General features: G+C 47.1%; 1 long non-coding RNA gene across 2 annotated transcripts in view; it reads right to left on the bottom strand.

The window, feature by feature from the left end:
* The window catches only part of LOC106505914 (uncharacterized), a 64,767-nt gene that overhangs the window by 25,673 nt on the left and 12,736 nt on the right, over positions 1-26,358 (bottom strand). The window contains exon 6 of one of the 2 annotated variants that reach the window (XR_014827212.1): positions 21,429-21,557. This is a non-coding gene — a long non-coding RNA (uncharacterized LOC106505914). Of the gene's footprint in view, positions 1-18,441; positions 21,558-26,358 lie in introns of those variants that run through there. The other variant, XR_014827213.1, reaches the window with a different exon arrangement.

Raw genomic sequence — 26,358 nt, 5'->3', positions numbered from 1 at the left:
CCTGCCCTTGTTAACACCCTGGGCACTGAGTCTCTATGGAGTATCCCTGACTCAGGTCACAACTCACTGCTGGAGAATTTAGTGCATCCTTCGCAACTGCTCTGGGAGAAGGTTCTGGAAGCCTGTGTCTGGTTCCTCCAGACTCCACTCTGTGCACCTTTTCAATTTGATTGTGTTTTATGTCCTTTCACTGTCACACACCAAAGCCACAGGCCTCTGCTGGGTCCTGTGACTCCTCCTGATGAATCACAGAAACAGAACGTGGTCAGGCCCTGTCCACACAGGTATGTATTATCATCATGGCTGTTGATACCACTGAGGAAGCTGAGGCTCAGGGCAGAGCCCAAGGCCACATGGCTAGGAAGAGACAGAGCTGGGGAGGCCACCTTCAAGATCAAAGGAGGCCCCCTCGTTTCTCAATGCAGAGGAATGAGCAGAGGGTCTGTCTGCTGCCTAAGCCAAACTCCGAGGCCTGGAAACTGCTCAGTTTAACATATGGCTTTGATTAGTTCTGCCAGCCTGGGGCTTGAAACCTGTCTCCAGGAGGAGTTTGTGGAACCAACACATGCAAGGATCTAGAAAAGCATGAGAATACTAACTCTAGATTCTAGAACTCCACAGGCCCTACAAACAGCCAGGCACGTCTTACATTGCACATAACCACCCCTTCTAAAGGGACAGCATTCACTGCCAGCATCATAGGTCTGTACTAGCCTGTGTCCCCAATTCCAAGATACATGCTGTCCCACTTGAACAGTCCTTTAATTATAAAATAATTTTTTTCTTTAAAGACTGTACCTGTGGCATATAGAAGTTCCCAGGCTAAGGGTCAAACTGTAACTGCAGTTGCAGGCCTATGCCACAGCCACAGCAGTGCTGGATCCAAGCCACCCCTGTGACCTATGCCACAGCTTGCAACAGTGCCAGATCCTTAACTTACTGAGCAGGGCCAGGGATCAAGCCCTCATCCTCACGATGACTACGTTGGGTCCTTAACCCACTGAGCCACAATGGGAACTCCGGGAAACATTTTAAACTAATGGCACCTGGTCATTGCTAGCATTCTTGAATAATGGTGTATAGAATCTTAATAAATCTTACAATGGAAGGAATGTTAAATGTGATAAAATAGGATGTTTATTACGAGAATTTTTTTTCTCCGCAATGGCTATCAACTTTCTTGTTCTAACAATCTCTGCATCAAAATTATTTTCTGACAAATGGCAGGGAAAGTGTCATCAGAAAGAGCTGGAGTTTTGAAAATTTTTCCTAAGACACTGTATGAGCTGGTGGTGGTACCAGCATTCAGACAAACAGAAAAAGGCCTTCCCTCTGATGTGGAAGCAACGTCAATCATGAAAGCTAAAGAGGTGTGTCTCCTCTTTCAAAGTTGCTACAACTCTACAATTTTTAAAGAACAATTTGCACCTTGAAGACTCTCTCACCGGAGCAGATAAAAGATTAAATCTTTTTTTTTTTTTTTTGGAGCTCCTGCTGTGGTGCAATGGGATTGGCAGCATCTTTGGAGAGCCAGGGCCCAGGTTTGATCCCTGATCCTGCACAATGGGTTAAGAATCTGGCAAACTGTGGCTCAGATCTGATCCTTGGCCCAGGAACTTCATATGCCACAGGGCAGCCAAAATATATATATATATATTTACATATATATTATAATATATATTTAAAAATATATAAATATATATTTTAATATATATTTAAATATATATAAATATATATTTTAATATATATGTATTAAATGCTTTTTTTTTCAACTTTGATACAGTCACACTTCTGTGTTTCTTCATTGTCTGCTTGAATCCATCAGCACAGCACTCTGTTCCGTTATTTTTGTTACGGACCCGGCATTTCTATTTCACATCTCATTGGGTTTTTTCATCTAGACCAGCACACAGACTGGAGACTCAGGGCTCATACACCAGTCCCATCTCTCAGCAGCTGACGTCATGTGGGGAGTTCTGGGCAGTGGCTGCTCTGCTTTGTGACCCGGCCTCTCAGCCCTGTGGCTGGCCCCCACCGCCTCACTACCCCCCACCCCCGTGACTCCACTGGAAACAGCCATGTGGCTTCAAAAGGAGTCCATGGAGTTCCCGTCGTGGCGCAGTGGTTAACAAATCCGACTAGGAACCATGAGGTTGCGGGTTCGGTCCCTGCCCTTGCTCAGTGGGTTAAGGATCCGGCGTTGCCATGAGCTGTGGTGTAGGTTGCAGACGCTGCTCAGATCCCGTGTTGCTGTGGCTGTGGCGTAGGCCGGTGGCTGCAGCTCTGAATCGACCCCTAGCCTGGGAACCTCCATATGCCGTGGGAGCGGCCCAAGAAATAGCAAAAAGTAAAAAAAAATTTAAATTAAAAAAAAAAACAAAAGGAGTCCATGACCCCCACCCCCAGCCCTCAACGTCGCAGGTTCCCATCCTAGATATTACGGATGCCGAGGGGAAAGACGGAGAATGCTTGATTACCAAACCGTTTCAGTGCCTGAGCTTCCAGCCTCATTAGTCTGGTTGGCGCCACATCCTTTCAAATCTTTAACCCCAAAGAGGACCATTCCAACATATTTACCAACCACCTGGCTCCTTTTGAATTTTAATGACTCGGTCTGCAAAAGTGAATGTCAACTGCCCATAAGTGAGGACAAGAAGAATATTGGAAAACTCTCACTTGGGGTTTAAAACTCTACCCTGCCTTCTCAGCCAGTGCCAACACTTCACGTCATGAGTGTGTGGGGGTTTTTTTTTGTTTTTTGTTTGTTTTTTTCGGTCTTACAATCTCTGCCAGGTATGAACTCTGCCTTCCCCTGGCCTTCTCCAGTCAGGTTTAGGGCCCATCCTAACTTGGGATAACCTCATCTTAATTGAATTGTATCTGCAAAAACTCTGTTTCCAAAAAAAGGTCTCATTCTGAGGGTCCAGGTGGATGTACATTTTGGAGGACTCTATTCAATGCACTGCAAGGAGGGAGGCCCTGAAATGGACAGATCTGTTTTCTTCTTGACCAACCTGATGAGACAGTCACCCCACAGGCTGTGCTAAAGAAGAGAAAAGGGGAGGAGACTGAGGACCTGCAAGTGACAGTTGCTATCAGCAATCTCCTTCATTCTTCTTTCTTTCTCTCTCTCTTTCTTCTTTCTTTCTCTCTCTCTTTCTTTCTTTCTTTCTTTCCTTTCTTTTTTCTTCCTTCCTCCTTCCTTTCCTTCTTTCCTTCTTCCTTCCTTCCTTTCCTTCTTTCCTTCTTCCTTCCTTCCTTCCTTTCTTTCTGTCACACCCAAGGTGTGCAAAAGTTCCCAGCCCAGGGATTGGATCCACACCATAGCATCGACCTGAACCACAGCAGTGACAGTGTCAGATCCTGAACCTGCTGAGTCACTGAGAAACTCCACTCTCTGTCCTCTTGAGGGTAACTTTCTTCTCAAACTCTCAGGCTGCGTTAGAGTTGCCAAACCTTCCCCTATGTGGCCCCACATGTTCAGTGTGGCATTGTCCCCCTGGGAGCCCTGGGACCCAGGTGTAAGCTCTGCATCTCCCAGCCACAGTCAGTGTCACCTCTGCAGTTCTGAGTTGCATCTTGACTCCAAGATATACATATGCACATTTTTTTTCCTTTTTAGGTCTGCACCTGCAGCATATAGAAGTTCCTGGGTTATGGATGGAATTGGAGTTGCAGCTGTCGGCCTACACCACAGCCATAGCAGCACCAGATCCTTAACCCACTGAGTGAGGCCACGAATTGAACCTAAGTTCTCAGAGAGACAACACTGGGTCCCCAATTCTATGAGCCACAGTGGGAACTCCATATTTGGTAAATCTTCTTTGTCAGAGGTATAGCCATTCCAGCAAGCCTTGTGGTGCCTGGTGATCCCCAAATGGACACTTGTTTCCTTCAGTCCCTCTTTATTCCCCTTAATCCTAGTGATTAAGAAAAAAAAAAAGTATGACAGAATGGAGTGGATGGGTGGACGGAGGCTTGAAATTCCAAAATTGAGATCTGGGGGCGCCAATCTTAACATATGGCCATTGTTGGAGTTCCCACTCTGGCGCAGTGGGTTAAGATTCTGACTGCAGTGGCTCCGGTCAATGTGGAGGCTCAGCTTCAATCCCTGGCCCAGCACAGTGGGTTAAAGGAACTGGCATTGCTGTAGCTGCCGCTCGGATTCAATCCCAGGCTGGAGAACTTCCACATGCCACAGGTGTGGCCATAAAAAAATAAATAAATAGGAGTTCCCGTCGTGGTGCAGTGGTTAACGAATCCGACTAGGAACCATGAGGTTGCGGGTTCGGTCCCTGCCCTTGCTCAGTGGGTTAATGATCCGGCGTTGCCGTGAGCTGTGGTGTAGGTTGCAGACGCGGCTCGGATCCCGCGTTGCTGTGGCTCTGGCGTAGGCCGGTGGCTACAGCTCCGATTGGACCCCTAGCCTGGGAACCTCCATATGCTGCGGGAGCGGCCCAAGAAATAGCAACAACAAAAGACAAAATACAAAAAATAAAAATAAAAAAATAAAAAATAAAAAATAAATAAATAAATAAAAATAAAAAATAAAAAAAAAACCCAAAGTTTCTCGTGCCATTGAAGAATCTTTAAAAAAAAAATAAATAAATAAATAAATAAAATAAAATAAAATAGGCCATTGTGGGGCTTTCTGATCATGCCTGAGGATTCTTATAAAGTACACACTTAGCTTTACTTAATGAGGTGCTAAAATTATTTATGTATACATTGGGATTATAGGATGTTCCCAGAGAAAGCAGCACTGCTGATCATCTTGTGTAATTGCTTTACTATAAAGACAGGGAAACTGAGGCTCACCTGGTAAGTGACTGGCCCGACAATCCAGGCAAAGGCAGACCCAGTAATAGGCTAAGGCCTCCTGGGTTCTCAGTTTGGGGTTATTCTTCCAGAGGCGTGGATTTTGAAGTTTCAGTCAATGCAGGGTGTAAGGCGAAATATTGATGGAGGGGCAAGTTATGTGGGGTGAGAGGGTAAAAGCTGAGTGAAGGAAAGGGGAGGAGTTCCCTCACCCCAGATCTTCCTGAAGCCAAGAGAAAGGAGATCCCTAGGGACACACTTGCCTTGATCCCTGATCTCCTTCCAAAACTGGGGACCACTGTATGTCACTGATACACCCTTTGGGGAAAATGTGTATGAATCATACACTCTCCTTTTCCTAGTAACATACATTCATTGGTCATCAACGCTACATCCTCTTTTCCAGTTGTCCAAGGAGACCTCACGTTTAGCTCTTCGTTTCTCATGCTTTTCCATTCCAGACTTTTAATACCACTCGCCCCAAAATTAACGAGAAAGCTTCAGGTCAGAGTTTTATAGCTCATGAGCGTAAACAACTAGGAGGCCCTACACTAGAAGAAGTGACATTTAAAGAAAGGGAAGGACCACCTTTGAAATGGGACCAGCCAGCCCCGAACTGATTAGTTCTCCAAGTTCAAGATTCAGGATCATCTGAGACTTGGGTCCCGCCGAGGTGCACTTTGACGGAGGGTAGACCTGCAGGCAGCCAGGACATTCAAGACCCAAGGATAATTACAGACGGACCCTGGGCATTGAGTGATTCACTAAAGATGCCGAATGGGATGAAAGGACTCCTATTCAGGGCCTGGAGGGGTTTCTCTGTTGCTAACAGAAGTTTTCTGAAAATAAAACTAAAGAGGCTCATGGTGACAAAGAACCCGAGCCTTGCACTTGGGAGAAACATTTCAAGATTTCAGCCCAGGCTCCCCCACATCCCTCCTGCTGATTTCTTTATTGGAGGTGTCTCTTCTCATTGATTTTCGTTGGAGGACTCCTGGCCCCCAGGGACACCCTGCGCCAATTATTAGTGATCCTCTTACAACTGCCTCCTCCTTTAAGAGCTGCAGATCGAAAGCCTCTTTCCATCCAGGCTTCTGCTTGTCACAGTCTCTTGAGGGAAAGTCTGTTTTCTCCAAACCCCAAGCGGTTGCACTTCAGAAACAACATGCAGCACACAGAAGCAGAGACCTTCCAGCTGCGTCTTTCCTCTGTCTATAGATTTGGGCAGACATTTCGCTCTGCCGAAAAAAATCAAAAGGTTAAAAATGAGAATGCTCGTCACCACCACTGGTGGCAAATTCCAGGCCAAACTCGCAGTTCAGAAGCAATTACCGTGTGTCTGGGCACCTGTCAGACGATAACTGTCAAACATCCCTGTTAAGTCTTCGTTAAAGTTGCTGTTAAAATTTGGTGCACAGAGGATATTTTTCCCAATGCAAGGAGGATATGTCGCAAAGAACGGAATAACCTTGACTTCTCTGCGACTACTAGCAGCCCATCCGTGAATGGGTGCTAGCTGGGGGATAATCAGAGCAATGCAATGTGTGTCAGAAATGTTGGCCGTGATGGAGGGGGTGACGAGCTGGGTGAATGTGGAGGAGGTTGAAGCTGTGGCTCAGATGCGATCCCTGGCCCAGGAGCTTCCATATGCTGCAGGTGTGGCAAAACAAAACAAAACAAAACAAAACCAAAACACCTTCTTTACTTTGAAGCTAGGTCTCCCTTTTCTATATCTGACGCAGCCACCGCCTTCTATGTGTGGAGAAGCCATGTCCTGCTCAGGATGGCTGATCATGGAGAAAGTGTTCTCTGATCTGAAGAACTGACTTGTCACTCTGTCCCCAGATGTCAGCAGGTGTTTACCAGGCTGCTTCCCCAACACGTTCCTCCCCTTCTGGCACCAATGGTGGTTGGTTACTGATGTGCCAACTCTGAGAAACTCGTAGTGATGGAGTTGAAGAATCAGCTTGTTCAGTGTTGCCAGGAGGGGAAGAGGGAGGATCGACTTCCCTCCAGGAAAAGGAGAAGAAAGGGCCTGAGTTACAGTGAGAATCTCCGAATATTAACCCACGCTCGAAGCCAAGCCAGGGGACCACAATGGAATGTGAGGGATATTTCATCTCGACTATTAATTCTATCATCCGTCTTCCTGTTCCGCAGGCTTTCCCAAGCCCAGCTCCTCAGGTATGTGTGTGTGCTTGCAGAAATGCACATCACGTACTCAGCACAAACGGATTATCCTGGGTTATTTGTGTGGACCTATTATAATTACAAAGGTCCTTAAATGGTAAGAGGAGGGCAGAAGAGAGGCAAAGGGATGCAGAGTGAGAAAGTTTTTTTTTTTTTTTTTTTTTTTTTTTTTTTTACAGCTGCATCTGTGACATATGGAAGTTCCCAGGCAAGGGGTTGAATCAGAGCTGCAGCTGCCAGCCTATGCCACAGACACAGCAACGCGGGATCCAAGTTGTGTCTGTGACCTATGCTGCAGCTTGCAGCAATGCCAGAGCCTAATTCACTAAGTGAGGCCAGGGATGGAATCTGCACCCTAACAGACACTATGTCAGGCTCTTAACCCGCTAAATCACAATGGGAACTCCTATAGTGAGAAAACTTAACTGATGCCCGTTGCTGGCTTTAAAGATGGAGAGAAGGGGAGCCAAAGAGGCGGGAGGCCTCTAAAACCTGGAAAAGGCAAGGAATGGAAGTTCCCATCATGACGCAGCAGAAATGAATCCGACTAGGAACTGTGAGGTTGTGGGTTCAATTCCTGGCCTCGCTCAGTGGGTTAAGGATTCGGCATTGCCGTGAGCTGTGGTAGGTCGCAGACACAGCTCAGGTCTGATGTTGCTGTAGCTGTGGTGTAGGCTGGCAGCCATAGCTCCAATTTGACCCCTTGCCTGGGAACCTCCATATGTTGCAGGTACAGTCCTAAAAAGACAAAAAAGAAAGAAAAAGAAAGAAAAGGCAAGGAATGGATTCCTCCTTAAAGTCTTCAGAAGGAATCAGAGCCCTGCAGACACATTGATTTATCTTGCCGATACTCATTTCATCAAAGATTCCAGTTCTGACCTCCAGAACTGTAAGATAAGACTTATAGCTATAACTGACATGATAAGACTTACATATCTTATAACTGTAAGATATGTCCTAGGCCTCTACCCAAACAAAACTCTAATTCAAAAATATACATGCTCCCCTATGTTCACTGCAGCACTGTGCACAATAGCCAAGACATGGAAACAACCCAAATGTCCATCAACAGAGGAAAGGATTAAGAAGATATGGTACATGTACACAATGGAATACTACTAAACCATAAAAAGAATGAAACAATGCCATTTGCAGCAACATGGATGGACCCAGAGATTATAAGGTCCTAAGCAAAGTAAGTCAGAAAGAGAAAGACAAATACCATATGATACACTTATATGTGGAATCTAAAATATGTCACAAATGAACTTATTTACAAAACAGAAACAGGAGTTCCCGTCCTGGTGCAGTGGTTAACGAATCCGACTAGGAACCATGAGGTTGCAGGTTCGATCTCTGGCCTTGGTCAGTGGGTTAAGGATCCGGCGTTGCCATGAGCTGTGGTGTAGGTCACAGATGCAGCTCAGATCCTGCGTTGCTGTGGCTGTGGTGTAGGTCGGCGGCTACAGCTCTGATTAGACCCCTAGCCTGGGAACCTCCATATGCTGCAGGAGCGGCCCTAGAAAAGCCAAAAAAAAAAAAAAAAAAAAAAAAAAAAAAAAAAAAAAACAGACCCACAGACATAGAGAACAGATATGTGGATGCTAAGGGAGAGGGGGCAAGGACTGGGAGCTTGGGATTAGCAGATGCAAACTATTATACTGAGAATAGATAAACAACAAGATCCTACTGTGTAGCACAGGGAAATATATTCGATATCCTGTGATAAACTATAATGGAAAAGAATCTGAAAAGGATTTATGTATGTATAAGTGAATCACTTTGCTGTACGGTAGCAATTAACACAACATTGTAAATCAATTATACTTCAATACAATTTTTTAAAAAAGAAATGTGTGTTGTTTTAGACCACTAAATGGGTGGTCATTTGTTCAGCAGAAAAAAGAGGAACTAGTATAGGCATACTGTGGCCAGTTTGCCACAGTCCCCACCATTCCCTATTACCCTTCTCCATTTCAGTTATTTCTATTTCTTGCCTGGCTTCTACTGGCACATGAGTGTTTAGACTCTACCTTAAGCCATCAATCTTCCCCTGAAACCTTGACAACTAAGTATTTTCTGGTGACTGTAGGAGTCAGTATTTCTTTATACATTTTTGTGAAACAAAGGATTCTCAAAAAATGGATACCAATCACCGGTATTATCCTTCTGTGTCACCATTTAAATTTTGCCAAGTATTTCCTAACATTTCATTCCAGCTTCCCAACCCACCACCCTGAGCTGCTTTTATCAATTGGGTTTTGACAAATAATTAAGCCCAACAACAAAGAGAGGGACTATATTCTTGGCAGCTGGCCCTGCTGGAGATGCAGAGGAGAGGGGTGAATTTACAACATAAAAAGTGATGCTTCAGGCACTGGGCCGTACTCCTCTGGCAGACCACACTGAGGAGGCTACCCTGGGGTGGAAGGACAGTTTTATCCACATTTTGTTTTTGTTTTTGGCTCATAGCGTGGGGAAGTTCCCGGGCCAGGGATCAAACCGGCACAACAGCAGTGACCTAAGCTGCTGCACAGATAACACCAGGTCTTTAACCCACTGTGTCACAAGGGAATTCTAATTTTATTCATATGTGATGGACAAAAAAATGAGCTATGGAGCCTGACTTCTCTAAAGCCACACAGCAAGCAACCATGGAACCGGCTAGAGACTCCTCCCTCATCCCAGAGGCTCTCCCACTAAACTCTGTCCTGCATCTTTGCTGTGACTTTATGACCAACTGTGAAACCTCTGATCCAGCCTCCAAAAGCACCCCATCTCTGGGGTGAGCAAAAGCTCCTGGGTGGCTGGCATCCCTCTGCCTAAGCCTCTCACTCCCCCCAATATAATCACCCTCCACTTAGCAGATTCTACATTTCATCTTCCTAAATGCACAAGCTGTCCCAAATGTGACTTGAACGTTAACTGCTTGTGTTTGCCCTGCTTGGGGGAAAAATCTTGCTGCTATGAAATGGAAGCTGTTATGGGCACCTGGAGATTTTGTCTCTCCAATCCCAAATACATCATATAACGGTAAATATGAAGTGCCTGGTACCCTAATTTTAAATGACAACATCCGGGACGATGACACCTCAGGGATTTTGAAATACTAGAGGAACCTACTTCAGATTATCTTTCAGCAAGATTTATGATACAGTTGGTTTAATTTACATGTCTGGAAACCCGCTCTGCCCAGTTATCTCTCTGAAGAAGCTGAGCACTTTGAGGTGGCAAAATTAGAAGAGATTGCCAGTGTTCAGGAAAGGAAAGGCATGCACCTGAAAATATTTATTAAACTGTCACAATCAGTACTAACGATCATAGTCAAAGGCATTTCCCCATTTAAAAACAAAAGCTAATAAACTGCTTAAAAGATACAGGGTTTCCCCCGAGGGCCATGAAAAAGTCCTGGAACTAGACAGCGGTGATGGTTGCACAATATGACGAGAATACTTGATACTGTTGAATTGTTCACTTTGGTTAAAATAGTACATGAAAAGATGCTCAACATGGTTAATTATTAGAGAAACGCAAATCAAAACTATAATGAGGGACTGCCTCACACCGGAGCATCCTCAGCACCCAGAGCCCCAGACCCCACCGTGCCCACCTACCCTGTGGCGCTGACCCTCATTCCTGCCTCCTCCATCAGCACTGATGGGTCTTGTCCTGAAGCTCAAGGCCAAGCCTTGTACCTTGACTGCAATTTAGAATGACCCGGGGAGCTTTCAAAAGTGCTCATGTATGGCCTTTTCCCAGACCCATGGAGCCAGGGCCTCTGGAGCATATTCTACGAGCTGGACACACCAGATGGTCTAAGGCACCCCTGGCTCTCTAGTCTTCATGGATCCATTCTCATTCATTCTCATTTCATAAAGAGCTACCATAGGCCCTCTCAAGTAAAACACACACACTCAAATCTCTCTCTTTGGATAATGCATTTTTGGGGATTTTTTTTTCTTTTTTATGGGTGCACCTGCAGGACATGGAAGTTCCCATGCTAGAGGTCGAATCAGAGCTGCTGCTTCCAGCCTACGCCACAACCACAGCAATGCCAGATCTGAGCCACATCTGAGACCTGCGCAACAGCCTGCAGCAATGCTGGATCCTTTAACCCACTAAGCGAGGCCAGGGATTGAACCCGCATCCTCCAGTACACTATGTTGAGTTCTTAACCGGCTGAGCTAGAATGGGAGCTCTCGATGATGCATTTTCACCTTAAAAACTTGTTAGCAACCTGGGTTCTTGGCCTTCCTTAATCAATAGATATTGGTAAGCGGTCAGGCAAGAGATTCCAGCAAGGCTGCAGCGGGGGTGGGGTGGGGGGGTTGAAAACAAGCAACAGGTTCGCTGGCTTGCTTCTCCCTAAGCAGGGGAGTGCGAGCTGGTTCCTTATATGGGGTGAGGGTAGGGGTGGGCCCAGGAGTGGGGCCAGAGGGGTGGCTTAGGTGTTCTGCCCACCCATTTGGTGGTGGTGTGTGCAGGGGGCATGCGTAGTACCCTATTTTTGTTCCCGGCACACTGCTTTTGCTGTCAATTCCTCCCAAGTGGCATTTGGGTTTTTAGTTTTTTGTCTATCTTCCTGTCCTGTAATTTGCCCCAGCTGCGCATACACAGTTATTTTTAGTCCCTTAGAGTTTCTTTGTATTCTGTTGTGCGAGATGTTTGTCCAGGTGCAAACACTGCAGCCACTGTAGCCAAGGGTCCCAGGTCCCAGACTGTCTCAGAATGACTTCCCCACAAAAAAAACCTGAGGTTCAGTGACACCCAGCGGGGAAGTGATTTCTGGAGGGAAAAGCTTGGACGTCCCTGAGATGCTGGTGATTGCAATGGTAATGTGGAATTGGGGGCTGTTTTCCCCGGGGAGCTTAGTGGAGACGTGTGCGGAGTGGTGGTTGGAGCCGGCTTCCAGCACAGCCACCCTACCTTGGATGGGGAGGGAGCAGGCTGTGTTCTCCCCCCAGAAGGAGGGTACCTCTGCCTCTCCCAGCGTATTCCCTGCAAATGGGAATCCGACTTGTGCCTTTAGCGGCCCTGTGTGAACTCACTGAGTCCTCACCACAGCAGTGAGGCAGCCCCTCTTACTATCCTTGCCGTCAACCTGGGGAGAAAGAGGCACAGAGAAGGCCAGTAACTCTCAAAGTTCACACAGGAGACGAGCAGCAGATCTCTGGTTTGGTCCCAGGCAGAGTGGTGGCCAAGTTTACCCTTTGAATTGGCCCATGATGCTGCCTCATCCTGGCTCCCTGGAACGTGGTCAAAATGCCAAGGAAAAGGATGGGTGTCTTGACGGTCCCTCGCAATAGGAAGATGGGGCCTTCACTAAAGTTGGATCTCTTGCTCACTGAATTGTGGGACTGGCATGCTTTTCTGCTCCAAATGCAAATCACTAGGTCACCCGAGGAGAGAAGCCACTGACTCCTTCCCCCTGGGCTGCCTCCCACATCCCAGGGTCTTCTCCCCATCTTTGTCTTCCTCTCTGCTGCTCTTTCCTTGATTTCATGGGTTCCACTGTTCAGTGGCGATCAGGGACTGTCTCTTTCCACGTTCATTCATCCTCAGGGCAAGCTTATGAGATTGGAATCACGATCACCCATTTCACAGAAGGGAAAACGGAGGTTCAGAGACAGAAAGGGACCTGCCCTGAAGGTGCACAGAGAGTCAAGGACTCAAGTCAAGTGGTCTTGGCCAGAATCCCTTAAGTGCTCACTGTCCCCCACTTTCCCAGCTCCGCCTCCCTTCTTTGCAGTCTTTTCCTTCCCTCAGGATGAGTATGTATATCCTTATTTTTTAATAAAGGAAGATGAGGCTCGGTTAGAGGAAGAAAAGACGAGAAGGAGAAGGGAGTTAAAAATCACTTCTCCTTGTTAGCTGATTACAAGATTCTTCCGGGTGCTCTGCAGCTGTGGTTCTGTATTAAGGCAACTTCCCCACGGCACCATGGCAAAAACATCTTCAGGAACATCATGCAGAATCTATTTTTTTCTTGCCTGTTTATGCAGACATGGTCCACCCCCTTCATCCCTGGTCACACTTGCATAATTAAAGGGACAGTAGCAGGAGGAAGCCGCTCTCAGCAGAAGCAAACCTTGCAGATGCTGGGGGCTCTCTCCCAGGTTCCTAGCCACCTAGCCACTGTCCCCATCACACTTCTGGGGAGGTGTCTACACCGCTACCTGCAAGAGGAGCGGGCTGTTGCTGGAGGTGAATCTTGCCCTTGGAGGTACCGTAAACAACTGTAGGTTTTACCTGTTTATCATTTTCCTTTAGGAATTGGCCCCACCCCCACCCTCCAACCACGGTCAGGCCACGAGGGCTGGGAGGCAAAGGCTGCCCATGGTTCCAGGGACTGATACGACCCACAGCCCCGCCACAGAGGAGGCTTCTCAAACGGTAGGCTGGTAGAGGTAAAAGCTCTCTGGCAAGTAACTCACACTGCAGAGCCCGCAGGTGGGATCAGGCCACACACAGCAGCGGGAAGGGGGCTTCAGAATCTGGGCAAAGGCTGCAGATGGGATCTGTGGAGGGCAGCATTGAACATTAGGGGCCACATTCATGACCAGCCAGTATTTTCTTTTTGATTTGGTTCTAATTCATATTTTCAATGCTGGCAGCTGCACATGAAATCCACGTTATGACCCTCTAATGGTTCACAACCATGGCTTAAAAATGATGCGCCAGTTCATGCCTCAACACAGGCCCCAGACACTCAACAGTCTGGCACAGATGGGCCAAGGCAATGCAGTCACGATAGCAAAATAATCCTCTGTCTAAGAAAGTACATATAGTTCTTTCCTTTTTTTTTTTTTTTCTTTTCAACTTCAAGTGTGAAAAGGAGAGATTTCTTTTCTAATCTGTTTGCATCACTTAGGGCCCTTCTGGAGGGAGAGAATGATTTTAACATTTGTGATACCGAACTTCTTTTGCAGTTATGTTCACACCTGGCTGGCGTCCTTCTCTGCCTGGGCTACACCCACTAGATTCTTTCAACAGGATGCTTTGGGCTGAATTTCTCAGTCTCTCTCACTGCTAGGCAAGGAATCACTGGAGACTCAGAAAACCAACAAGCAAACGTGAGGGCATCCATTTGGAAAATAAAAGGAAAAGAAATCTGCCACATCATGAACTATTTCAAACGCACAGGCAGGTGCATCAGTCTCTTTGAGATCCTTCTAGGAATTTCAGAAAAGTGGCATTGGCTCTTTCTCTTCACTGGTGAAATTGTCCTTTGAGGAGCCCATTGTGGTTCAGCAGGTTGAGAGCCTGACTAGTATCTATGAGGACATGGGTTCGATCCTTGACCTCACTCAGTGGGTCCGGGATCCAGCGTTGCTGTGAGTGTGGTGTAGGTCGCAGACGTGGCTCCCATCTCAAGTTGCTGTGGCTGTGGTGTAGGCTGGCGGGTGCAGCTCCAATTCAACCCCTAGCCTGGGAACCACCATATGCCGCAGGTATCACTGTAAAAAGAAGAAGGAGAAAAAGAAAGAAATTGTCCTTTGAATCCGAGCTCCATCAGCTGTGGCTGTTCCTGGAGAGGGCTCTTCTGAGAACACGATACTCTCAATGCCCTCTGTGCAAAGGCAGCTTTCCCCGAGAGCCAACAGCATTACCTTAAATAACATTTATTTTCTTTTTTAGGTTGGGGAGAGGAATTACAAAATAAATCTATGTCACCCTGAGGGATTTGAAAGAGAGAGTAAAAAAGGAAAAAGAACCGCCTGGGGTCCTATCACTTGGAACATTGTAATATTATTTCCTTACAGATTCTTTGCCTATGCTTATCTTTTTTTTTTTTTTTTTGCTTTTTAGGGCTGCACTCAAGGCATATGGAGTCTCTCAGGCTAGGGGTCATTTTAGAGCTACAGCTGCCAGCCTACACCACAGCCACAGCAACGCCAGATCTGAGCTGAGTCTTTGACCTACACCACAGCTCAGGGCAACGCCGGATCCTTAACCCACTGAGCGAGGCCAGGGATGGAACCCGAAATCTCATGGTTCCTAGTCGGATTCGTTTCCACTGTGCCACTATGGGAACTCCATGCCTATGCTTCTCTTTATTGATACTTCTGTGTCACAGTATTATGTTTATAGGTATTCAAGTCGTACACACGATAAGAATGTATTTGACTACAAGTAACAGAATGATCCACTCATGGTGGCTTAGAACAACGATGTGTGTATTTTCAGGGGAGCCCAGAGCTGGGGCAGAGCCGGGTCTGTCTGGAGACCATCTGTGGTACCACAAACACAAGTCCCCTCCTTTCTTCCCCCTGACCTTTCAGTATATTGCTTTCTTCCTCATTCACACAATTTATTCATTCTTACTTTCTGAATGGCTGTCTTTTGGGTTTTCTTTAAACACAATTTTAACGGAAAATAGACTGGCACTGACTGCACATTGAACTTGCACTCATTTGACTATACTCCCTCTGCCAAGAAGGGAAGAGAAAAAGAAATGACAATGTCTAGAATGAGGGTGATTCTGTCTCCTCCTCTGTCCTGGGGTGAGGGTGGGATGGGAACTGTGACTGTCCTTTCCCCCAGATGGTCTGATCTCCAGAAAGACTTTCCTAAATTAGCATCCCACCCCCCTGAGCACTGCATCCTGTATTTGGGGGGTGATTGAAAGCATCTTTCAAATCCTATACAGCAGGGATTGGTAAAATATTTCCAAGAGCCAGATCGTATATTTAGCTCTGCAGGAAACACGGTCTCCGTCACAACTATTCCACATTGCCTTTGTTGCAAGAAAGGAGACAAGAACGGAGATATAAACGGATGGGCATGACTGTGTTCTAATAAACCTTTATTTACATAATATAAGCCGAGGGCCGGGTTTGGCCCAGGCCTGTAGTTGGCTAACACCTGCTCCATACAATTTGACTTGAGCCTTAACAAGGAGGCTAGTTAACCCCCCCAACTCCCATTTCAGCAGAAGGGATGTGACAGTCCTTCTTGGTCCATCCACCTGGAGGGCCAGGAGGTCATGTCCATCTTTGTTTTTGCCCCTCACGGACTCCTGCCCTTGGAGAAGGAGTGAGTTCTCTGATGGGGGAGTTTTGGGTGTGGGAACAGAGCTGGTGGGAGCCCAGTCTTGCCCCACTGCCCTTCAGAGAGCCCTCTACCCTCTTCTCCTCCGAGCTCTCATTGTCTGAATCTGGCCACAGGCCCTGTCCTCTAAGTTCACTTTTCCAGTAATAGAACTGATGGATTTTTCTCCATCTCTCTGGCTCTCATATCTACCTTTCAATGGATTCTGAACTGGGGAGGTGGGAGAGGACTGCACGTTCCCCACAGGTCCTCCCAGCTCTGTGCCCAGGGAGGCGGCTGTGCCTTTTGCATCCAGCCCACCTTGGCCAATGGATGTGGGAGTGGGGGATGGAAGCAGGGCCAGCCCGGTCCCTCAAAGCTCCGTCCCTGTGCCATTTCCTGGCCAAGCTACATCTGTCTACCATACCCCCTATCTAATAGCCTGATGGATGTGGCCAGGAGAAGGAAGATATAATCAACTGTCTCCAGACTCCTGCCCCAGTCCTGCCTTCAGATCTCAGGGTGCGTTGAATACTGCCCCTCCCCCTGAGTATGTCCACCTAGAATCTCAGAATGTGACTCTATTTGGTAATAAGGTCTTTGCAGATGTAATTTAGGTAAGGATGGAAATGAAATCATACTGGATAAGGATGGCCCTAAATCCAGTGACAGTGTCCTTATAAGAGACAGACAGAGACACACGGGGAAAATGCCACATGAAGACAGAGGCAGAGACTGGGGTGATGCATCTAAAGCCATGAAATGCTGGAACCACTAGAGGCTGGAAGAGGCAGGAGGGATCCTTCCTGAGAGCTTATGGAGGGAGCGTGGCCCTGCGGACACCTTGATTTTGGACTTCCAGACAGGAGGACTGGGAGACAACATATTTCTGTGTTTCAAGCCACCTGGGTTGTAATCATTTGTTTTGCAGCCTTGGGACCTGAGACAGATGTAACTGACAACACCACTGAAACCATGTACAAGCCCCTGCCTGGGTCCTTGCGTTTTGAAGGAAAAGGCTTTTCCTTTAGCCTCCCAGGTCTCCCCTTGGTCTCAAAAGCCCGACTCAAGAGTGAATGATGAGGAAATATTGATACAGCTGAAAACTAGTTAAAACCGTCTCCATGGTGTTATGTCCTGCCTTGGCCCCCAAACTGATTCTAACCAGCTTTTCACAAATGGTTTCTTCCTTGTTTCATTGCTTTCTTATATTAGTATTTACTTTTTAGAGTTATATCATGCCTAGCATTTTCTTTCTTCCTTCCTCTGTCTGTCTGTCTTTCTTTGTCACACCTACAGCACATGGAAGGTCCCAGGCTAAGGGTCGAATCAGAGCTGCAGCTGCTGGCCTACACCACAGCCACAGCAACACTGGTTCCAAGCCACATCTGCAACCTGCACTGATGCTCATGGCAATACCAGATCCTTAACCCCATGAGCAAGGCCAGGGATCCAACCCAAATCCTCATGGATACTAGTTGGGTTCATTACCACTGAGCCACAGTGGGAACTCCCCTAGAATTTCCTTTTGTAATTGAAACACTCCCTAACACCCCTTCCCTGTAAGCCATTTTCATTCCAGAGAGAAGGTCAAAGAACGATTACCCTGAAGACCACCAGAGACCACCACCAGACCGACTGATGCCAGACTTCACTCTGAAGTAGCTTATGGAGGGAGAATCATATAGACACCTTAATCAATAACCCTGTCTTCCCAGCTAAACCTATAAAACCCTTTGCCATCCCCTCTCAAGAAGGGACACAGTTTTGAGACATTAGCCTGCTGTGGCCTCCTTTTCCTGGCAAAGCAATAAAGCTGTTCTTTCTGCTTCACCCCAAACTCTTGTCTCTGAGACTTAGTTGGAGCCAGTGGACAGAGGCCACATTTCGACTACATCGTCTCTATGTATAGTGTCTGTTTTCTTCCATGAAAGATACCAAAACCTTTTTCTCTATGGGCGATGATGATGAAGGGAATTCCATTGCTGCAGGGAAACTTCCATGATGAGCTCTTAAGAAAGGCTTCTGCACGGTACCTCTGTGACCTGCCAGCAGCCGAGGACATTCAGCTTAGCCCGAGCCCTGGAGGCTGGGCAGCCTGGGCTGACAGACAGCAGGACCGTATCGGCGGGAAGACCCTGGTCACTCTCTGCTTCTCTTTTCCCCAGATTCCAAAGTGTGTAGGCTCTTCATTTATAACATCTCAGGCAAGCTCACTTCCTTCCAGAACCCTAACCAATACATCTTCTGAGCAAGACTTCAGGACGTTTGTTTCATGTTTTTGTTTTTATTTGTTTGTTTCGGCTGCACCAATAGCAGGTGGAAATTCCCAGGCCAGGGATCAAACCCAAGCCACAGTTTTGACCTGCACCACAGCTGTGGCCATGCCAGATCCTTAACTTATTTTTTGTTTGTTTGTTTATATTTTAATTGCAGGGGAGAGTAGAAAGACCATCCTCTATCATGCAAGGATCTTCAGGATTTTAAACCCTTCTGTGTTAGCAGGAACGTGCAAATGGGCAGAGTAATTTGCTGACAAGTTTTATGTATTTTTAGGCAGCAATTTCCCTGGGGTTCTGTTTGTTTCTTTACGACAAAGATCACAAATCTCATAGGCACTCAGCCTTTTTTTTTTTAACTTTGTTTCATGTTTTAAAGACATTAAATTAGTGCCAACACTCACACATTAGGATATTTTGCATAAAACTCAGTCAGTTCAGCCACCCAGAGACTACACTTCTGCAAGGCAATGACTGGCCAAGATGGAATACTGAATACTGCCTGTCTTTTAACCCAGATGGTGCGTGTCAATTTGCCACAGTCCCCACCTCTCCCTACTGTATGCCACCTGCTCTATTTGACTTATCCAAGTGGGTCTCTCTAGATCTGAGGTTGCAGTCTCTAATATGGGGCCTGCTTTATTCACATCTTCTTCAACAAATATTTATTGACATGTGTACGTTGGGGCCGAACTCCATGTTATATGCTGAGAATGCAGCAGTGAATGAGATGGGCATGGTCCCTGCCTTCAAAGGGTCTCTGCTGAAGTAGATAACCTAGGTCTTAGCATTCTGTGACAGGGGAGGGGACAAAATTTAACATCTGCAATACCATTTCAATTAGGACTTAGCATATAGATTTTGCTGTAAACATAACAAAGTTTTATTTCTTGGGAGCAGGGTAAAAAGCTGAAGTTGAGCTGGAAATTTTCCCATCCAATTTCGGTTATCTGTGAGGTTCTTATAGGTCTCAAGAATGTTCAATGGCCTCACTGAATTCCCAGAATCCTCTGTTCCTCCCACAACACCCTATCTGATCGCTTGGGCTTACAACTCTCCTAAAAAAGGGCATACGTTTTGAACTTGTTGGCAGTCATAAAAATTCTCCTCCAATTAAAACTCCTTCACCAATCTGCAGGAACTACAAACTCAGAGGCTTTGTTTATTGTCTCATCAGAGGGTTGGCAACAAAACTTGGTAACATTGTAAGCTAGCTCTTTGATGCGTTGGAGGATATAACCTGCTTTAAGGTTAATCGATGGTTACTTTTAATTAGGAGAGTGGCTTACTGCTCTCTAAAGCTGCCTGATGCTGAGAAGATCTCAGCATCACTCTGGTTTCTCAGCCTCAGGAGCTTCCTGGGTAGAATCTGAGACTGGCCCCAGTACCTGGAGGGCAGGGAGAGAAGGGAGGAAGGCATGGCCTCTCCACGTGGCTAGTCACAGGTTTAATAAGCAGGGAGCTACCCTCCAGGGCTTGTCTTGGGCACCCCAGAATGGGAAGATTGCTGCTCACCAGCCTCATCTTAGAGTTTACAGAGAAGCCTCCCCAGGATCAGGCACCCACATGGTCCTGAGGTCTCAACCACACCTGTTCTGTCGAGGTGCATCCTTGAAAGGGCTCCCATGGTGGGCACGGTGGAGTGGGGGGAGGGGGCAGGCAGACATCCCAAGGACAGAGGGGTGGTGAGGAGTCTCTGATGCCCGAAGCCAGCTCACAGGTCAAGTGGAGCTCACGTCCTCTCTGGGACCTGCTTCAACTGTAACTGTTGCATCCATTACAGATAAACAAAGCTTTTCTGAAAAGCATTTCCTTACTAGCCATCTCACGTTTCAACAGCACTTGTATTGTCTCTATGAACTTCCCTGTCTCCTTTCCAATTGGATCTTTCAAACAACGGCTATAAAGTAACAATCGCAAGTGACCTCATCATCAAGTGAAATTTCCCTGGGGGATGGAGACAGAACAGGGAAGGTGAGGCCGCCTCTCCAGGTGCATGTGAATGTCCATCTTGGTCAGAAGGTGAAGGGTTCTCTTCACACTTCACACCCGCTAAAGCATGTATCCAACCCCCCCCCCCCACACACACACACCTGCATTCACAGCGTAGGTCTGAGGCTAAGGCCGTTGGGCAAGGCGACATCCACTGGGGGGATTCGGCTATGGGCAGGGGGTCCCCAATCAGGCACAGCTTAGCATGAAGTCACTATGGCTGAGTTAGGGCCTCTACCCCTATGGGGACCCCTGCCCGGTACCCTCATCTCTTTCCTTTTGCTCCTATCCCTTCCTGCCCCAAGCCCTACTCTCATCCAGTTGACGGGGACAAAGAACGCTCCACCAGCAGACATCTGGAATTTTCTGTCTCAGCCCAGCTCAGTGTGGGCTCAGCCTCACTTCTCCTGGGCAGACGCCAGTGTGCCTCTTCTGGCTGTGCCATGTTGCCACAGCCTGGTGCACCTTTCAGAATGGCCATGAGGTGTGGCGCCTGCCCTCTGCCCCAGGTGCCCCTGGCTTGGGCTGATGGATATTGCAGGAGTGAGAACCACTCAGCATCCACACATGCACACCAATCGTGCAAGGGGTTCATGCTCATAGGGTGAAATTACGACTGATGCAAGTGGGGGGAGTCAAGTCTACTTCCTTCCTCCCTCTTTGTGGACCACTCTCAGACCCCCTCCTTCCCACCCCCTCTTAGAAGCCAGACCCACAGGTGGAGCAGGCAGTCCTGCTGGATGCCAGGCAGTGGCCAGCTTGGCAAAGACCCTCCCACCCACTTTGCACAGCCTGCTGACATCACGGCGATCTCACCCCCACCCCCAGATGTATTCATTGCTGGGCTTGTGACCCAGAGTCTACTTATATGTCTGCTGGAGAAGAAGACATCCCTTCCCAGATTAAAGGCCAACCCTCTGAGGAAGGTACATAAAAAGTTTCTATTGCAACAATAAGCCTGAGCCATCTCAGTCAGCACCACAGACACAGCAGCTTAAAATACCACCTACCTGTCCACTCCTAGATCTGGAGGTCATGGATCCAGGTAGGCTGAATGAGGTTCCCCGCTGAGGGTCTCACATGGCTGAAATGAAGGTGTTGGCCAGGTTGGATGCTTACCTTGAAGCCCTGGAAAATCACTTGCCTCCAAGCTCATCTGGGTGGAATTTGGTTCTGTGTGGTTGTAGGACTTAAGTCCTGGTCTCCTGCTGGCTGGCTGGCCTTCCTGGGGTCACTCATTCTCAGCTCCTAGAGAAGGCCCACATTCGATCAGATTAGGCCCACCAAGATAAGTCATCTCATTTTACATCTTGATCACATCTGCAACATTCCAATTATTCTATAAATATAATCCCAGGCAGATATCTCATCATATTGATAGTGCCTGGAATTAGGGCAGGAAATCACTGAGGGAGGAGGGGGTTATCTCAGAATGACGCCTATCACAGAAGATCTTTTGCTTTTGTCCTTCCCTTCTTTTTCCTACCTGGAATTCAGGCATGATATCTGGAGGCACAGCAGCCATCTTGCAACCACGATGCAGCCAAATGCTAATGATGATGGCAGAAAAAAAATAGAACCTGGGTCTATCTGACAAAATCAAACCACTGCCCAACATCTGAAATGCCTACCTCTTGACTTTTATTAAATGTGTCGAAGAAACTCTGATTTGCTTAAGCTACAACCAACTAGTCCAGGGGTCAGTTAATTCTGCCCCCCAAGACAAGCATCTCTCATATTCCAGAATGGGCCCTTTCTTCTTTCCGTGGATGATCTAATCCACTCAAAGCTCTCACGTGTTTTCTTGATCGGGGATGCAGGAGGTGGTGAAAGCAGCTTCCAGTCCTGCTTCTCCTTCAGTCCTCCTGGACTTCAGTGCCCTCAGAGGTGAAGCAACAGACTAGGAGGAAGGGAAAGCCTCTCCCTCCCCAGGACTCCAGCGGCCACAGTTGACTCAGTCCAGCCCATGTTACAGACTCACCCTTTTGTCTCCTCCTTTGCTGGCCCACTGCGCATCTGAATTCCTCGCACTAACCCCCCCAGCAAATTGCATCATCTTGTTCAGTCCATTTGCTCACAAGAAGCCTAACGAGGTCAGACAGGTAATGTAATTCTCTGGGGCTTCCAAGCCAGCTCAGGAAAACGGAGCTTGATCTGATTTTTATTTCATCAAGCAGCCTCGGCATATGGGCTCAACAAGAATGTGCCCCTTCCTTGGAGCAAAGACATTCACCTTTGTGTTTGTTTGTGTATCAAAGAGAAAATCTTCGGGCTTTTGACAGAGCCTGTGACCTTAGACCTCGGAAGCATGTACTCCACTCTGCAGTATTGGGGAAAATCACTTTAAAACAATTGGAATCTTAGAGCGGCTCTTCTTTACCTGGGAGAACAGAGCCCCCCACCCCTTGCCCTGTTGCCCCAAAGGGATGAAGCTCCTGAGGCAGGACGTGTGGTTCGTCATCTGCATGGACCGTCATGATTTCCATTTTGATCCTGTTTGTGTTGCAAAGTGTTTGGGTCAAAGTTAATGTGAACAGAGAAAATTAAAGGTGACTGAATCTAAGATCCAGGAAGGTTAAACCCACACATCCAATGACTTGAGTGGTTACACTAGAGCATCCTTTTGTAATGATGAGAAGAAAAAAGACAGCGGAGCCCACGTCCAAGGGCACCAATAAAATACCTTTTATTCACCTGATCGAATTAATGGAGTCGAAGCTCTATGGTTTATAAATTACGTTGTCTGGCAATGCGGACCAGACAGCCGAGGGACCTGACTGAATTCAGTGCTGATAAGAAATTATGAGATGGAGGTGAATCTCTGAGAAAGAAGCCAGAGGCTGCTGAGAGGCTTTTCTGTCATGAGCTTTCCTGGTGGCCAACTTCAGGCTCACCCAGGTGGTTTGCTGCAGAACCAAAGCTTGGCATGGCCACGAGGAGCCCAGCCCGAAATGTTAAAGGCTCTGCAGGATGAATTCTCTCTGAACATCTTGGTTTTACAGCGGTGTCTAGAGTAGAAAAATATGCAACTTTAGTGAAGTCTAAAAACGTCTGCAGTGTGTAAAACTTCCTCCCGTGAAGGTCGTGAGAGAGGGCAACTCCTTGTCCTCTCCCTGAGAGAGAGAAAAATAACAAAATCAAGGGCATTGGGATAGGGGGAGACCAGGAGTCCAAGTCAGTTCCATCGCTGTCCAGCTGTGTGACCTTGGGCAAGTGACTTAACCTATATGGGCCTGGGTTGTGATGCAGGCACCTCATGCCCCTGAGAGAAAAGTTATATTCCTTATGCTTCTTTTTGAAATCTATACTTCACAACTGAACAGCTTAGAGTCTTAAGTGCACCCCAAAAACAATCACCCGTAAGCTAAAGACAAGGCACCCTGAGCACAACTGCCTGTGGGTGAAAGATGATTAGCACATGATGGTTTGCAGGGACGTTCCTAGTTGGTTCTCATCTCTGATCCACATGCCCTTTCGCAAGTACTGTTACTCCAGGCAATAACCCAGAAGTCCACCGTCATGATCATGCTGAGCTCTCCTGACTCCAGCTCTGATGACTAAGATTCCCCCAAAGAAAGAATGCATGTCTGTCCCAATCCTGATTCCTATCTGAAAACCTGTTTTTCTCCTTTTTGCTATAAACCTCCTCACAGTTCTTTCCAATGGGGGACACCGTCTTTAAGGCATGAGCCTGCTGTGACCCCCCGCCACTTTGCTTGGCAAAGCAAAAAAGCTATTTTTTTCTCCTTTACCCAAAACTCTGTCTCTGTGTTTCAATTTGGCACTGGCAACAGTTGTGTTATCTGTAATTTTTTTTCAGGGGCACACCTGTGGCATATGGAGGTTCCCAGGCTAGGGGTCAAATCGGAGCTGTAGCTGCCTGCCTAGGCCACAGCCACGGCAATGCCGGATCCAAGCTGCGTCTGTGACCTACACCACAACTCACGGCAACGCCAGATCCTTAACCCACTGAGCGAGGCCTGGGATGGAACCTGCATCCTCATGGATACTAGTCAGGTTCATTACCACTGAACCACAACAGGAACCCCCAATGTTATCTGTAAAATTTGACAGGGAATAGCATTGGGTGGGTGGGACTGTTGTGCTGGATCAAATGAGATGCTACGTTTAAAAGGCCCAGGACACCCCATCCGCCCATTCCTTCCCTCTGCTCCTTCCAAGTGGTGGCCATAAAACAGTGGCTGCTGGAAACACCGACTTCTTTCATTCCTGAGGTTCCAATAAACGAAATCAAAGGAAATTAAGTGTCAAGGACCAGAAGTCCGTGAGACTGTCTCTGGCAATGCCCTCATTCTGAGATGCGGGCTAAAGATGTCAGGTGACATGCTCAAAGTCACTGCCTGCTACAGGCAGAAGTGAAAGGCCTGCATCCGTTCCAGCACTACGGACAGCACCAGCCACAGGATGCTCACCTGACATGGCTTAGCGGATGCCGGAATTTATTATCTCATTAACACAAGGGCACCTGGGCTGGCTACTTTACGGAAGTGACATAGTCTTCCTCTTCCAGCTCCGCCCTCCTGGATGCCAGCTTTGTCCTTGGGCCGAGCCCGATGTTGGTGACACATGTAAGACCTCACCTCCTCTCATGGCTCTGCCTACAGAAAGAAGAGTCATCCAGGAACGTCATGCAAAAGAGCAACAGAATTTTGATGCTTAAGGCATGAAGGGAAGGATGCAGGATTTGGAATGAATCAGTTGAATCAGGGGCCTAACCCTAACCTTCACCTACGCTACAGTAGATTCACAGAACACCTGCTAACAGTGCAGAACCTAGGATTGGATAAAAATGCCTTTAAAGGAAAAAAAAAAAAAAAAAAAGACAACAAAGAGTCTCCAAGCCAAACTCAAATAAATTGTTCCAAACAAGCACATTGAAAAAAGTTAGAAGGATCTACCTCCATCCAAAGGGGAGAAATAATGTATATGTTTCAAAGACCAGCAGTTTCCCACGCTTTGAAGACAATATATTGTTACTGATTCAAAGGCTGAATAGGTTATCCTCATGATGGGCAAACATTTAGAGCTGTAAGAAAATAAAGGTTTTTCTTCTGCAAAAGCATCGCAAAAGGCTCCATTTCATCGCAAGCACTGCATTTTGCTCTGTGAGCTTTGCCATGAAGTCTGTAGGTCTGCAAGTGACGGAAAGTCTCTCGGGCTAGTGTGGGTGCCTCATGTGAGCTGGAGGTGGCCGGGGGGTGGGGTTGGGGGATCTGACTCAAATGAATGCACTTCCCCTGTGAGTCACTTCTCCTGAACTTTTGGAATCTGCATGAACAATTTCAGGAACAAGAAAACACTGTTTCTTGCTTTCTTCTAATGAAATGCATGGAAGGTTGTGAACTGTTGGGGCCAGTCAATAGCAAGGTGGGTTGTGTCCTGGGACATTATGATCCCTGGGAAGGAGATTGGAAAGATGGTGATAGGACCTCACTCCACAGTCCATCCGTCCTTCTTCCTTTCTTCCTTCCTTCCTCCCTTCCTAGCAGAGAAATGTTTCTTGCAGGGCCATAAAAGGAGCCAGGTGGCTCGTGCCCCCCCAGAAAGCCTGACCTTCCCAAACTAAAATTGTCATGTAGGCAAAATTGGCATTTTCTTTTCTTTGAAACACCCAAGGAGTTCTCCAGTGACTCAAAAGGTGGAGAATCTGGTGTTGTCACTGCCGTGGCTCTGGTTGCTACTGTGGCAAAGATATAGTCCCCGGCCCAGGAACTTCCACATGCTGCAGGCACAGCAGAAAAAACAAAAAACAAAGCAAAACGACTCCGATTTCTCTTCCTTAACATAATGCTAAGAAGTCCCATTAATCTGTAGCCACAGTGGCCACTGACTTGTCTGTAAGGCCTAATAAACATCTTTTGTTTCGAGGTGTGAAATACTGAAGTCTCTTGCTTTTCACAGCATTTGACTGGTAGACCAAAAGGAAATCTCACTGAGATAATTCTGCACCTGACCTTGAGTCTTTCAGTGGGAATCTCAAATATAGGAAGCGGAGACACTAGTTGTCTGTGCACCTGTCCCCTTCGAG

This window comes from Sus scrofa, chromosome 14 (assembly GCF_054392235.1).
Source record: "Sus scrofa isolate SSC_HxYL_T2T_F1_AM1 chromosome 14, Sscrofa_HxYL_maternal_Yorkshire_Landrace_v2.0, whole genome shotgun sequence".
Taxonomy (NCBI): domain Eukaryota; kingdom Metazoa; phylum Chordata; class Mammalia; order Artiodactyla; family Suidae; genus Sus; species Sus scrofa.
Note: the sequence above shows the minus strand (reverse complement) of the source record. Positions and strands in the feature narration are given on the sequence as shown.